At 35.4% G+C, this 16642-nt stretch overlaps 1 long non-coding RNA gene across 1 annotated transcript; it reads left to right on the forward strand.

Moving 5' to 3' along the window:
* The first annotated feature begins 230 nt into the window (after positions 1-230).
* On the forward strand, positions 231-5144 carry LOC139138250 (uncharacterized). The gene is made up of 3 exons (XR_011553565.1): positions 231-1060; positions 3558-3972; positions 4705-5144. It is a non-coding gene; the product is annotated as an uncharacterized lncRNA (long non-coding RNA).
* The last annotated feature ends 11498 nt before the right edge of the window (positions 5145-16642 follow it).

A 16642-nucleotide genomic window follows, 5' to 3' on the forward strand; every position in this document is an offset into this window, starting at 1 on the left:
CAACCAATGTAATTGCAGATAGTACCGGTTCTCGCACCGTTGCCTGGATACCAATTCGAAGGCCGATGCTTTATCTGCTACAAAGGTTTGACCTTTGATCGACTTGGACTACCAAGAAACTGATTGGAACTAATTTGGGATAATTGGATGTTGAAGTAATGCCGATTTAACCTACAAATATAATCTAATCTGCTTTTCTTTTTAGATTACACACTTGTTTTTTATGAGTAATTTGCAATATTGTAACGTTCAGCTATACGGCACCTAACACTTTTGAGAAATTTGAAAAATATGAAATTCCAATTATCCCAAATTAGTTCCAATCGTGTTGAAGGCAACAATTTACGCTGCGAGGACCATCAGCACATAGAATAAAAGAAATTTTATCAATAGAAGGGTTCAGTCTGACTCAATAAAATTTTGCCGTTGTTGATCGGCAAGCTACGAATACGCTCACTATGAAAATGTTTAGGTTGACAAAATCTCTCTAGTTCGCCAACTTCCGCCAAAGCACCTTCCCTATTTTAAAATGTGTAAAATCGTGCTTGGATTGAAATTTCTCCGTAGATCGTATATTCAAAGTTCCTCTGGTGGGATTGTATTTTGTTTTCTGAGCGAAAAGATTGAGGTTGAGATAAACACAACAGTAGCATACAACCTCAATTATCATATCTTGTGGGTTGCATAACTCTGGGCCATATATGGTGTTCCTATTCAAATCAACGTTATGAGCGCCAAAATCCGTTGGTGATGCAGCGAACGACCCATAGTAAGACATTTGACCCTTGACTACATTTCGTCAACATCGTAACAGAATCTGCCAGTTTTTCGCCCAGGAAAAAGAAATATATGGGCTGCAATGAAACTCCGAACTTGAATATAGAAAACATATTTGGACAATGTGCTGTCATGCAACGGATCATTGGAATCGCGTATTATTTCCGGTGAAAATTATCAGTCCACGTAATCAGAACGAAGTATTTCGTCAGTACAGCAGTAATGTGCCCAAAAATATCTCAAGCAGCAGAATGTGACTCGGACCCTGCTAAAAGAGAAACAGGTAAGTTAATTTCCTTAGACATTCGTAGTTTGAAATGTACATTGACTAGAAAGAAATTTTCAGTCTTCCGTATTTATCCTATTTGAAATCTGGCCTCTTTGGAAATAATTCCTTCTATTGCACTTGTTGTTATCCAAAGTGAGGTCTTCGATATCCATAGGAAAAATTCAGATTCCAAGTACTCTAGACGAGGTGTTTTTCAATCGTATAAACCCGACAAAATGCTTGTCTCAGCCTTTTCACTGTCAAATGAGATTGCCAACTGTTATACTGCTCTAACGAAAATCGTCAAGACGTCAATAAACGTGGAGTAGACGACCTTCTACATCACATTGCATAGCAATATGTTAGCCGTGAAAGAGTTGTTTTTACAAAACACTGGACTTGTATATATTTTACGGTAGATGGCTATCGTTTGTAACATAAGTAATCAACAGCATTACAAATCGTTTTCTGTCATAATCTCAAACAGCTAATGTAATCGCACAGGCCTAATCATGGACATATCGCCTACCACTTCAGACTGCCACGGACAACGTGAGCCCCACATATTACACTTATTTCAAGACATTAGAAATCTAATTTGTTTCGGTAAATGCAAGTCAACAAAAATCAACACCAGTGTGATATGAAGGAAATCAATTAAGGGACAGTCGAAATGAACCTTACCTCGGTTCTAGCTCAGCTCTGCGAGGCAGGGCTGTGTGTTACAGGCGTTAGGCTTATACGCTTCCCACCGCAATGGTGGAGGCCAAAGCTAGTTTCTAGCTTTGCTTGATACCCTTATTTTCGAGATATTTCTTGAGAATCTAGAAGCATGTTCAACTTCCCCATTAAAAATCACGACATTAACGAAGCATGCATGATCCCCAAAAATAGCAGAATCATTCAAACACTGCTGGTGAGTGCAGTGACTGCAATGCTATCAGTATCAGTGACATGACGTTCTCCGGGACGTAATCCGATGAGTGATTGGCTAATCATGGAATTTAACATGATGGTAAAATGTAGCCGCTTTTCGAAATGACTTTGTGACTGTGAGCGTTGATAAGCTCACATGCCAGCTAAAGTGTACTTTTCCATGGAAATAAAATTTATGCGGGACCTTGGCCTAAAATACTTTAAAATTGGTCTTCCCCTTTCTCGTAAAAGAGATGAGGTCGATAATCTATCCTCGATTCATCAAATTTTATGGTGTCTCGCGGACAGCCGATAGATATTTCATAACTTGCTAAGGAGTCTTATTCATAGGCATACGATCACGGTTACGTGTGGTTCGATACACAGCGCCGCCGTGGCATGCATAGAAAATGCATGCCACGGCAGCCGCTGTGTATCGACCCAACGTGTAACCGTGCATACGATGCATGTGTACAACGATAGCTTCGACAGATGGCTGGCCTTGACTCGTAATACTAGTGTCAGACAAAGTCACTGGAACTGACATCGACAAACATTAAAACCATCGAAATGTAACAAAAATAACCGTATGTATCCTCTGCCCAATCTCATTAATGCAGTGTATTTGTCAAGTATTTTCTTTGATTCAACGTCTGAGAACTTCACCAATAGTTAATCACTGTCCTTTCTCCGATTTTCTGAGACGTGTTTATGAAGAAGTTTGTCAAAATTGGCCAATCTGTGATCTGATTTTAGTATTAATTAATATATTTCGCATGAAATGCAAGTTTTATTTGATCCCTGAGAGGGTTTGCTCGGCGTTGATTCCATCGTTCAAAGTTCTCTCCATATCAATCATTTATGATGGCCAAGAACGATAACAACGTGAACAATAGACACTTGCCATTCCCTCACACCCGTTCACGCATTTACATAAAGAGATGGTACTTCCTTTGAGTATGCATGGCAAACAATTTTTCGTGAGTATAAAAGTGATGTAAGACAATGGCAGTGATTTGTTCAATTCATTGCATGTATAGGACCGTAGTAGTAACTGCATGTGATTTTGTTTGCATGATTTCATTCAAAATGAATGACTGACGGTAAAAATCAGATCCATTGGACACCCCTGTTGATTCTACAATCTCAATTTCTTCGAAAAAATAATTGAAAATAGTTCTATTATAGCTCTAACTTCCGACTGATATTGCATCGAAAATTCTCAGATTTCAATCAACTCGACCGGATAAAGAGACAATCATAAATATGTATACTTTAAGTTCGTAAACATATTTCGATGTATCGGAAAGTGTATGCGGTCGAAAAACCACCATACGCTTACGAAGAACCACGGTCAATCTTAGACAAAAGGCAGGTGTAGGCTTTAAAGAATGTAAATAAGAAGGTAAACTTTCTGATTGTATAAACTAACCTACCTTATTATGTTATTGTATGTTCATACCTTGTCGATTGAAATGGTCTGACTCAGCCTCCGTCTTTGTCGATCGATCTACCAAACACATTTAGGACAATCAACCATAGAATTTCCATGTGATTTTCTAGTATCATACACATTGTATTATACTGTCTTTCATAGGTTTACTAAGGAAAATTGCAGTGTCCTGATGAAGTACAGATTATGGTCAGACGGGAATATTTGCTCTTGGAACCCAGAGGGTGGTTTTGAGTTATTCAAAAGGGACCAGCTGGGGGAAATCATGGTGCCATCCGGCAGTCCAGGATTTGTGAAGCCAGTATTTGACTGGAAGAAATGGAATTATTACAAAAGAGCATTGAGGAATCAAGCCAATATTTGACAACTACTCAACAATTGTCCTGGGAACAGCTTCTGATGAAATTGAAAGATCCACATGCGTACAACCAGGTGATATGCATAGCGATTTGCAGTACTTCAGAAATATCAGCAAGTGGAACAAGAATCACCTGCAACAACAGATGAAGAAATGGCTGCTATGGCAGACCTGCTACAGAAAGAGAGAGTGTGTTCTGAGGTAATTTGGTTTACTGTTTATCTTAAATTAATTTTAACAAGTCATAATGTGACAGAGTACATTCAGATACTACTAATTCACCAACTTTTGAACCGTGTTTGTCAATAAAGTAATCATTACAAATCAGCCAGTTTGAATTAAACCTATCAAGTTAAATGATAATTGTAACTTAGGTGACCCATGTTTTATGAATGTACAAATTTAATATAAATCGTCAGTGATTTTGTTTCCACTTTGTCTCATACAATTACGTGTGGTATATACACAATAAATTTTCGTCAGCAATTTTTTCAACAAAAGATTGAGCACCAAATTTATCAAACACACACACAGGCCTGGAACAAAATCCATCATAGCTGCTGTGCCTGTGAAAACAGTTAATGCACTAGGCCGCTTTATTCATTTTTATACTTGCCCAGAGGAATAACGTGGTCGTGCCTCTTGTCAGTTTGACTTCCCATAGTGACTCAAATATACTTAACAGAGTTCTCCAAAAGTGATAAGGCAAAGTGCCATGATGTCAGTTTTTGTAGACTTTTGATCGGATTCAAGCTCAAAGTAAAGCAGCCAGTAACCTAGCGAAGACATCACTGTCACACCCCTCCCCCTTATTAACATTAATGATAATTGCTAATATTCAGATATATTTATTATTATTCTGCCTTAATTGGCACTCATTAAACGGCAAGCATTTGGTAAGCTATCTAAGCAAGGAAAATTTTTTATTCACAGGGAAATACACAAGGAAATAAAAAAATAAACACAAAAGACAACAGACAAGGGTTTCCAACTGAACACGATGTCATGGTTGCAGCATTTGTCAAAAGGAAGCTAGTTGTTGGGAAGGTTCAGGTTCTTCAAGGAGCAGATATCACATGTCCGTCATATATTGATCAACTGCATGGAATATGGAAACAACATGGAGATGTGTGTACTTTGCCTATTGTACATGTCATTTCTACATTTAACTTTACAAAATGTGGCAGAATACCATCGTACGCTTAAGAAGAAATAAAACGAACAATATCTCACTGACATGTCAACGCTGATTAACCTTAGGAGATCATTATCGGATGTGTCTATTATATTATTATGTAATATGCTGTTCAAAACTGCTAACATCGTAACAAATTTGAAATGTTCTGGTGGCGTTCAGAATGAATTGTTTAAGTACTTCAAACATGTCGCCAAATATTCTGATATAATACACATACCAAAGTTCCTTTCAAGTGCCTTGACAAGTAAGAAGGGAATTACTCAACCAATATCATGACCTCACGTAATGAATAAGGTGACCTCTTCCTTCCGATCGCATCATTTTTGGACGTACCAGCGTATGATATCGCGAACGAGACAATACGGTACGTCTACTACAAACACTGGAAAACGGATATGCATGTCTTCTTATAGCATTTGCTGGGAAGATGCACCTCGGGTAAGAGGCTGAGTTGTGATGAAATTAAATAGATGTTCAAAGATGCAAACAATCGATTTTGTGTTCTCCATATTATATGACTTGTTTCGTCAAATAATCTCTTTTCAAAAGCCTTTCATTTGCTGTTGTTAAATTCAGCCAGACCCTATTCCAGTATTTTAGGCAACAACGATGGTTAATATTTAATAAATTTCATTTGACAGATTATTTCAAATGAAATAAGTTAATTACATTGGTTACATCAGTTGTACGTCGTTTTTTAAGATTTAATGTTATTGAATATATTATATCTACTAAAGATGTGTAATTGTACTTAGAACGTGAACATTTGTTTTATTGATAAAAAAGAGGAGTGTCCCTTCATTTCATATAGATGGCGATACAAATCTCGGTAGTTGTGTTTTTACAGGCAAAGATCATCTTTTTGTAGACTTATTTTATAGTCTCTTATCAAAATTAATTCTGATCACCAGAATGTTGAAGACTCAGATCTCTATGAGTATTGCCATGAAGATAGTGACTTTAATTTTATAGCATTAAATCTAATGAGTATAATTAATTGAACTTGGATTTTAAAGTCGCTCTTCAATGTTCAAGACTTGAATGTTCAAGCCTCCGACCCAACAGAGTGGAATGTACTTACTTTAATGTCAAAACTACATATCGCAATACATACACTCACTTGAATGTTTAAGCTAACTCACTGAGTGGACTGTACTTACTTGAATTTTAAAGCCATACATCAGACTCGCTTGAATGTTCAAGCCAACTCAGAGAGTGGACTGTCCTTACTTGAATTTCAAAGCCACATATCACGACACATCCATTCGCTTGAATGTTCAAGTCAGTCATCCCCATGTGTATGGAGACTAAATACTTGTCAGTGAATATTCGACCTCTGACCTCATAGAATGAAATATAATTGCTCGAATTTTCAAGTCATAAATATAAATGTGTGCAACTGCTTTCCGCACACAACAAAATTGATCAATGCACTTGAAATACAGCGTCTGTTAACAAATTTTGCCAAAACAATGAAAAGGCTCAATTTCGACTGGAAATACTCAAATTAAAATGGAAACAGTTAACTATATAACTATATGTTTTTAATGTAACTTCTAGAAAATATCGCCTGAACTGTTTTGATACCATTGTGTAACAACAGCTGTCATTATCACAAACAAACAGGAACGCTGACGTTACTATGTCACTGGTATCGGCAAACCTATATTTTTTTTAATTTAAATGTATATCTATTTCGTCTTTCATAAGTCTTGACATTTCATAATGACAAATTACATTCTTTGAAAAATACTAAGTAGAATATCAATTTTTTGAGCTTGCGCTCTCAGATACAGCTCATACGAAGAAAAGGTTCTGTGAATATTACTGACATGATACTTATAAATAACCATTTTGCAACCAAAATAATAAAATTTACAATTTTTTCAATTTTCTTCGTTTTCAAAGTTATTCCTCCTAGAACAGTTTCAAACTCTAGAGTAACCCTACTTTCTACAACATCACTTACTATATTTTCTGTCATCTCCCAAATATTTCTGGTCACAATACAATCCCAAAATCTCTGTCTTAGTGTATCTACTTCACGACAATACGTACACAATGGAGCTTCATTTTTTTCCTTTGAAATAATCTGAAATTTGTTGGTACTCGTCATAATGGTAAATTTCAAGTGAAAGCTATGTAACTTTGTCTCGGGTATGACTTTTTTCGCTAACAGCCATACATTTCTTTCGGTAAATATACATTTACACTCTCTATTCCACATCCGAATTGCATTTGTATTCGTTAAGAAGTCTTCTAACAACAATTTATAGACAATTTTTGTTGAAAGTTTTCAAATGTCGATTTCTTCACTTCCCTTACTAAAAATAAAAGTATGCAATATTTGATCTACTACTGGTACAAAAAGTCTGTATAAGGAATTCCACAACAATGTCTTTTTGTTATCTCTTTTGCATTTCGATCTCATGTTAAACCATACTTTCAGACAATCGGTATAAAACCCAGACAACATGTTAGTGATCTCATGAGGCAAATTATTTGGATCAATGATGATCTCAATATACTCTCATTGCAATTTGGTTGTAAAAAGAAGGAAACAATATTTTCCATGCTGCCTTGTTGTCATAAAAAATTTTCTAAACCACGTAAATTTTAAAGCAAGTGTAAGCTCGTAGAAGCTTGGAATATTTAACCCTCCCTTTTCTATAGGTGACAATAAAACGCCCTTTTTTATTTTATATTTGGAACAATCTATGAAATCAAAAACTAATTGGTCAACTTTTTTGACAACTTTTGGAGGAACATCTAATACTGCTGCTAAGTATAAAAGATTAGATAAACCAAGACTCTTCGTAATTAAAACTTTACCATGTGGAGTTAAGTTTCTCATTTTCCAGGTATTCAAAGTGCTCTCTAATATTCCTGAATAATTGTACGAGGAATCAATATGTGATGATGATACAACATTGTCCCATTGTAATACGAATTTTCAATAAAAAACATTCTTAGTTAAGTCTAGTGAAGAAAGGATGCTATATTTAACAAACTACTCTATGCTTGGCTGACCCAGGATATGGCAAGGTAAGGAAAGGAAGACAAATATTGTTTCTTCTAATGTAACTTCTAATAAAAAGAGATCGATTTGTGTGAAAATAATGATTAAAGATATTTAAAGTCAAGAAATGAAATTTTTAACTGTTCTACGGTATTACATTATTCACTCAAGTTTTGAACAATATATGAAATCATATCGTAGTAACCATTGCTGTAACCCAACCTAGCAGTTTCGAACTCTTGTGTCGATTCTCATCATTTATAAACACATTTACATAATACAAAATACACAATATCATGAGTAAAACTAAAGAAGAGGTAAAGTCGAAGCACACACATTTATTGAATCTTAGTTGTAACTTTAATTTTTCGAGCTTTGGCTGCCAATTTAACTCATCGCATTTCTGTTTATTGTACCCAACATATACCCCGAGTACTTTTACAGGTTCAGTTGTCCACTTTAACTTTTTTTATTTTTTTTTTTTTATTAATAATGACTTCCACAGCCGAGGCCATTTATGGAAGACTGTTAGTAAAAATACAGATACAGAGTTAAAGCAAGAAGACAAGACGAACAAACATTAACAAATACTGAAAAAATAATGTTTTAAAACATTTTTAAAACCATTTAAATTTACAGAAAAAGGATCAATGTCATTGTATTCGTTTAAAAGCAAATTAAATTGTCTCGGAATTCTACTAAAAAGAGAGTCACGAACACAATTAACTCTACCAAATGGCACATGAAACAAAGTAGTACGCCGAGTTGAAAACCTTGGTACATGAAGACTAAAAAATGAAGCTAAAGCATTAACATTAAACTTTGCATTTATGCATTTGTATAAAAATATATGATCAAATATAGTCCTCCTTGATTTTAATGACTGTAAATTGTAAATATTGCACAACGAGTCAATGTCATCACTGTAAAAACCAGTAATTCTTTTATGAAGAAATGTTAAAAATTTATGCTGTACTCTTTCAATTCTATCAGACTGGTGTTTACTAATACTGTTCCAAATAACAGAAGCATATTCAAGCTTAGACCTTACCAAGGTAAAGTACAATAATTTTAAAACGTGCACACTGTTAATACAATGGCTATTCCTCATAATAAAACCGAGAGCTTTTCTAGCACCTTGAATCATGTTATTTACATGGTCACAAAAATATAATCTTTGGTCAATAATAACACCGAGATCTCTCATGCTACTGACTCTACTCAATGCATGAGTGTCGAGTTTGTAAGGGAAATATGAACATTTCTTTTCAATGAAACAGTAAGAACTTTACATTTAGTAGGATTAAGATTCAATAACCAAGTGTCGGACCAGCTGACAATTCTATCGATATCAGATTGCAGCAATAAAGAGTCATTATCCGAATCAATGATACGATAAATCTTCATGTCATCGGCAAAAAGTAACGAATCCGACACAAGATTATCAGAGATGTCATTAATGAAAAGAATAAATAAAAGTGGACCAAGGTGAGAACCCTGAGGAACGCCCGAAAGGACGGGAGTCCACTCAGAAAAAGCATTTTTTATAATCACTCTGTGTAGCCTGTTATCAGATATGAATTAAACCATTTCAGATAAGTGCCCTGGACACCAAAAGAAGTCAACTTATGAAGTAAAAGTTTATGATTTATACTATCGAATGCTTTAGCAAAATCGGTATAAATGATATCACATTGTGATTTGCTGTTAACTGCTAAGAGGAGATCTTTCATAAGAATAGATAAATTAGTGATACAAGATCTACCTGAAACAAAGCCATGCTGATTAGTAGATATGGAATGGGAAACATGATGTGAGAGTTGTCTGTGAACTATCTTTTCAAAGATTTTAGACAGACTTGGTAAAATGGAAATCGGCCGGTAATGTTCAACTTTTGAACGACTTCCTAATTTGAAAATAGGGATAATGTTTGCACGTTTCCAGATATCAGGAAAAATCCCCTCTTTAATAGACCTATTGAATAAGATGGTAATTGGTATAGCAAGTTCATTTGCACATTCCCTCAAAAACATATTAGGAATGCCATCACTTCCTATAGCTTTGCTGGTGCTAATGCAAAGCAACTCTTTCCTGACACTATCGACATCAATATCAATAGAAAATTGGTCGTCAATTATAGAAGCAACATCTGGAATATCAGCAGCAATATTGTTATTGAAAACTGAATTGAAAAATTTACAAAACAAATTGGCCTTTTCAAAATCAGAGCTCGCCTTTAAATCATTATTGTACGTAAGAACAGATGGAAAACCTTTTATACGCTTACGTGACTGCAGCAATGTCCAAAACGCTTAGGATTGGTTGGTATATCATCTGCAATTGAGTTAAGGTAAAGAGCATAGTTGTCTTTGACCCTCTTTTTAAACTTCCCACATACTTTCTTTGAATATTTGATGTTGTGAATAGTAGGATGTCTTAGTTTTATAATAGTGTGTTCACTTTTTTTTTTTTTTTCCTGTATATCTATATTAATAAACTTACCAGTAGTTTTGGTATTATTGCCATTATCAGACACCATTTGAAGCCCAGAAAAAGTGAATAAAAACCACTTTCAATAATATCACCGTCCAAAATGTTGAAAGATGTTTATATATTTTTGTCTTTCCTATTCATGTATATGCAATAGATATGCTCTTGAAGTAGGCATTGCTTTGTATGTGTAACGTTGTGTGATTAATTTTTAAGTAATTTGAAATAACTTTGGTTGAGTAACTCATATTAATTGAACGGTTGCGACTGCTATAAAATTAAATATAACTATACATGGTAATTATAGCGATCCAGTGTTCGTGTTTCTCAAAACCAAATGTATGACACCACTCAGAACTTTCAGATTTCTTACTTGGGCGTTCACACTTATATTGTCTGTGCCAAGTAGGTATCTTTTTTTAAAAACATTTTCATGGTCGAACTCATTAAATGATGTTTTGCAGAGCTAAGAGACAAATTAGTATTTTTCCCACATCCATATTAGACTTACCATGTAAGTGAGGTGGATCAGACATGCATTAGTAGAATATCTAGTTGTCTTAACGATCAGTTTTTCCTTTGTGCTGGATATCGTTATGCTGAGACAATTACAGCTTCCAGTTCTAGATTACTCTGTTACACTTAGGTTATAAGTGGTTCAGAACAGGTCAATTTGGCTGGAAATGTAGCTGTCAAATTCACCCTGGATGCTACAATATCACTGGTAAGTATGTGCATATGTCTGAATCGAATCACTATCGATACAACGTATCAAGAGGTTCTATATACAATTAAGATAGTAATGGAAGATACTGACTTCTGTTCTTTGTACTGTTAAACGGGGACTTCAATCATACTGTGATGTTGTCTTTTCTCGGAGTGGTATAAATCAAATGTGGATATTAAAAAATTCGAAGGAACTCTTGGAAAATTTGAAATCAAGATCTGTTTCAAAAATAACATCTATTAAAACTTTCGATTTTTCCACATTGTATACCACAATACCACATGATAAATTGAAAGAACGCTTGAAAAACATCATCAACCAAGCATTTTTCTACAAAAACGGTTCACGCCGTTACAAATATGTGGTATTAGGGTATAATTCTACATATTTTGTTAAAATAAACTAATGCTAAAGTGTTTTATACCGAGAAAGACATTATCAGTATGCTTGATTTCCTCATTGACAACATATTTGTTGAATTTGGAGGACACATTTTCCAACAGTGTATAGGAATTCCCATGGGCACTAACTGTGCTCCCTTACTTGCCGACTTATTTCTGTTCTCATACGAGGCAGAATTTATCCAGAACCTTATCAAGCAGAAAAAGGTCTCTGTAGCTCGTACTTTCAACCTAACATTTAGATACATAGACGATGTTATTTCATTGAATAACTCTGAATTCAGTAAATATCTCGCTATGATTTATCCTCCAGAATTGGAGATTAAAGAAACTACAGAAACGGCCTCTTCTGCTTCATATCTGGACATTTTACTTGAATTTGACTCCAATGGTCACCTTTCTACTAGGCTATAGACAAGAGAGATGATTTCAACTTTAGTATAATTAATTTTCCACACCTCATCAGTAATATTCCACTCTCACCTGCTTATGGGGTATACATTTCCCAGCTTATACGATATGCAAGAGCATGCAGTTCATATGGTGATTTTGTAGAGAGACATGGCCATCTCTCTTTCAAACTGTTAAATCAAGGTTACACCAGAGCAAGACTTGTCTCTACATTCAAACGCTTTTTTGGCAGGTATCGCAAGCTGGTAGATAAATACAATATCTCTCTTCGACAAATGATCACTGATGGCATCGGTGACATGATCACTGATGGCATCGGTGACATTGGGCCTTAGTTAGTGACCACTACCTATCTGACTTACAGATTGATATATGGCGGGTGCCACATGTGGGGCAGGATGCGCTTACTATTTTCGAAACACCTGACATCACTTCTTGGTCTTTTGGCCAGAGGTCCACATTACTGTCTGTTCTGTGCTGTTTTGTGTTCTATGTTTACAACTATTGTCTTACAAATTTTGACCTAGTGTTATTGGATTATGGATTGGTATGATTGCGATTATTTTTCATCTTAACAATCTCTCAAAACTACAGCATTGGGTTTTTAGGTTTGCTTATTTGCGTGAAATATATAGATGGTTGATGTATTAATCACCATAAACAGTAACAGTTTACTGGTTCCTATTTTTGTTTGCAAATTATGTTATTTATTGTGCCTTACAGCACTCCCACATACTGACTGTTGTGTTGTGAACAACTTTGTACATACTGGCTGTCACAAGCCTAACAAAACAATAATATACAAAACGGCCATTTTTAAAGGACAACACATACTCAAAAAGGTGAGTTACAGTATCAACACTGTGTCTCAGCAAGCAAAACATAACACACTACAATTCCAAAAAAACAAAATTAGTAAGTTAATATAGGAGGCCAATATAAACTGAAAACACCTACATCATGTCAACAAAAAATGTCGCAGTATACGAGAAAAATCATATTGAACATCGATACCAACTGCAACCTCAAATCTATGCCAATCAATTTCTCGTTCTAAAACACAGAATAGAATACATTAAAACACTATAGAGAAAACGGCGGGATCCCAATCAAACCGTTAGATAAAGGACGTTGAACGGCAGTTCTGGACTCTAATGATTCATAATACGGAAGCATCAAAATAACTCGTCAACCAGAGAAACCACACAAATTTAAATTGATCACTTAGAACAAACAACAGAGAAAAATGCAACCTTATAACAGCAACGTACTATGTAAAACATGTTGACGACTACATATATCTACCTTTCAATCTAGTAAAGACAATACAAACACATATTGAACTCTCAGTTCAACAAAATAAGACATCTAAGCTTTCCGAGTGAAAGAAAAACCTTCAAATGGGAAAACACAATGATACTTATAATCTATCTAATATTGCACACAATTTATCCACCGAAGATAAATGAAAGGCGATTTATGATGAAAGTATGGCAAATATTCGAAACAAATGAAGTTAAAGTGATCGTAGCCTTATACAGTCTCTCAACTCTGGAATAAAAGCTGCACTGACATTCAGATTACAACTGTGTCTTGCCGTGACTGATCAGTTCTATACATCAAACAGCGAAACATAGAAAACACTTACAAAACACACAAATACACCAAACTAAAACAACCAAATATGATGGATGTTTAGAGCTGGTTTCCTTTAGTGTATGTTACTTTGCGCATGAGAAGGCAGAAATACTGATAGATTTGTACCAGTTGCATTGGTTACCGGTGACACAGCGCATTGTATTTAAGATGTTAGTCCTGACTTTTAAGTGTATTCACGGCTTGCTCCCAGTTATCTTTCAAATATGATATCACTCTATGTTCCATGTCGTAACTTGAGGTCAGCTGACCAGTTCAGACTTCGTCCGGTTCGATCGCGCACAAAGAAGTATGGAGATCGTTCGTTAGTGTGGCAGCTCCCATACTCTGGAACAGTCTTCCATTAGATATTCGGCGTTCTCCTAGCCTGTCATTTTTAAAACTAATGTTAAAACTTTCCTTTTAAATTTGCTTTTTAGACTTTGGTTTTAGATGGTTTTATTGTAGTTTTTTTTATTACTGTTTTAATTGCTTTTTGTGATATGTAAATTTCTCACAGCGTCCTTGATCACTTGTTGTGGATATTGACGCTTTATAAATAAATTATTATTATTATTATTATTTGCCTTTCAGACTGAAAACAATGTCTCCTCGTGAGACTGGCCCAGACATATCATTTAAGTCAAAGTTTTCAGACAATAACGCGTCTTTCATCAAACTCATGTTTTCCATACTAAGTGAATCATATTATACTCAGCTGGTTACGTCTGCGTTCATCTGCCATATTGAAACTGTCAATCATAGACTGACTGCTACTATTCAAATCACAGCCTTTGAACGTCAACATCTGTAGTGACTCTTTACAACATAAGTCTGTCCACTTTTCTGTAGAGCTATCAGTAGCAGTGATCTTTCCACCTACAATGCTAACTCTTGTCAGGCAGCGCAATGCTGAAATACAGTCGGCGATATTTTCAATTGTAAACTCGCATGAATAAAACGTCTGAAATTCAGTCGCACAAATTGACATCAAGGTCGATACAAAGAGACTTATGTTCAGCGATTGCCTGCAAACTGTTAAACAGTTTCATGTACATCACGGCATTGCCGTCATGCAGTATGGAACGGCTTGCTGTAGAATTATCAAATCGGAAGTTAATATAGGACTTGCTTTTCAAAGTAAATTCCACTTCAATGACCTTAGACAATTTATTTGTTTCATCGGCATACGTGCCTTGTATGGCCACTTTTCTACCAAACAATTTTACTCTCTGTATGATGATCCCGTCACTGACTAGCTTTTCAATATTTTCTGATATTTCGATGTCATCACATAGCCTATCTGATGATATAACAACCGTTTGAGCATCTAGTACATATCGAATGTCGTCTTCAATATTTGAAGTGCATTTAATATGTGCATCCATGAGGAATCGTTGATCGTGAGTTGAAAATTCTTCTTGAAGCTCACGATACAAACTGACGATGTCGAGTTTTAAGTCAGGAATATTAAAGTCGCTCGTGTGCTTTTGATTCTTAGCTGTTAGGGTGGAGTGTTTAGAGGACATAATTCCATATTTTGAAGATTGCTAAGGTCCAAGGGATATATGCGTTACCTTATCAGGTACACTTTTCTCAACAGTGGTATGTACAGATTTAATGAATTCGATATCTCCACACGGCAATCCTTTGATGACCAACGACTTTGCATCAATCAGTGACAAACTTTGCAGCATATCAGATGTACGCGAGCAAACGTTTTCAATTTCAACCTTAGTATCATACGACATGTACAGTGACATCTTTGCAATATCAACTGATACGAACTTTTCGAATATTTCTGTTAACTCTGTGTTTGTACTTTCACTTAAATCATGATTCACTCTAACAGCAAATGTTACACTGTTGTTATCCAGCGATAAAGATTCTGTCAATGATTGACGTAGACTTAAGGGATTTAATCCACGTTAACCTTTTCCATAAAAGATGAAACTTTCCAAACCTTGCATAGATTTCAAATTTGACTTCATCCCTGAAAAAGCCAGTGCCATCACCACGAAAAGTAATATGAACAGATATCAGTATCTTACAACTGCTAAGACAACCAGATAAATCTCTCACAAATTCTAAATTCTTAACGGGCAAGCCTTTAATAACAATCTCAAGCTTATTGACAGACAACCGTGATAGCGCTGTCACCTTGCTGGCAATATCAAAGTAGATTTCTTTCAACTTTGAATCATTCGTATTTATACTTATTTCTAATGTCAAACGTCCGATTTCAACTGATGCAAGTTTGCAAAGCATATCTGGTATGTCTACCTTCATTTTATCATTCAAGAAATACTTCAAACTAAGATCTGGTGCTACTCTCTCATTACCAGATAAAGATGTTGGAAACAGCTCATTAATATCAGCTGACTTGAAAGCCATCGTATGCATTTTGTAATGAACTTGAAATTTCTCCGAGTTACAATAAGGCGCAGTTTGGCTTTTGGCAAAATGTCGTCAAATGTGATGTTAACATTCCTCATTAACCCATTGCTCCTGAGATAACCAAGTGTATCTTTTATGAATTCTAAATTTCCAAGAGGTAAACTTCGTAAATCAACCATCTGGGACTCAGTTTTCTCGCTTAGATTAGATCTGATCCGAACATCTAGCGATACGCTCTCATTCTCGACAGCTACAAAAGTTGAAAGAGACCTATGGAGATCCGCTAAACTGAAGTCCATCGTTTTACTAACGTAACTAATGTTAATCTTCCCAACGTGTATTTCAGCGTATATTTGGTCTCTCTCGAGCCTGTCATAAAACTCTCTTCGACCAAAATTGATATCAATATGCCTTAATTGATATAAATATAACTTATTGCTATAAATACAATTAACACTTCTTTCGTGAATTCTAAACTTGCAGCAGGCAATCCTTTAATTTCAAACTTTGTAGCGGACACTGTTGCCATAGCTTTAATAATTGCAGAAATACTAGGACATATCTCTTCCATGTTTAAGCCACTGGAACTTTCT

The sequence above is a fragment of the Ptychodera flava genome, chromosome 8 (genome assembly GCF_041260155.1).
Source record: "Ptychodera flava strain L36383 chromosome 8, AS_Pfla_20210202, whole genome shotgun sequence".
Lineage (NCBI taxonomy): Eukaryota > Metazoa > Hemichordata > Enteropneusta > Ptychoderidae > Ptychodera > Ptychodera flava.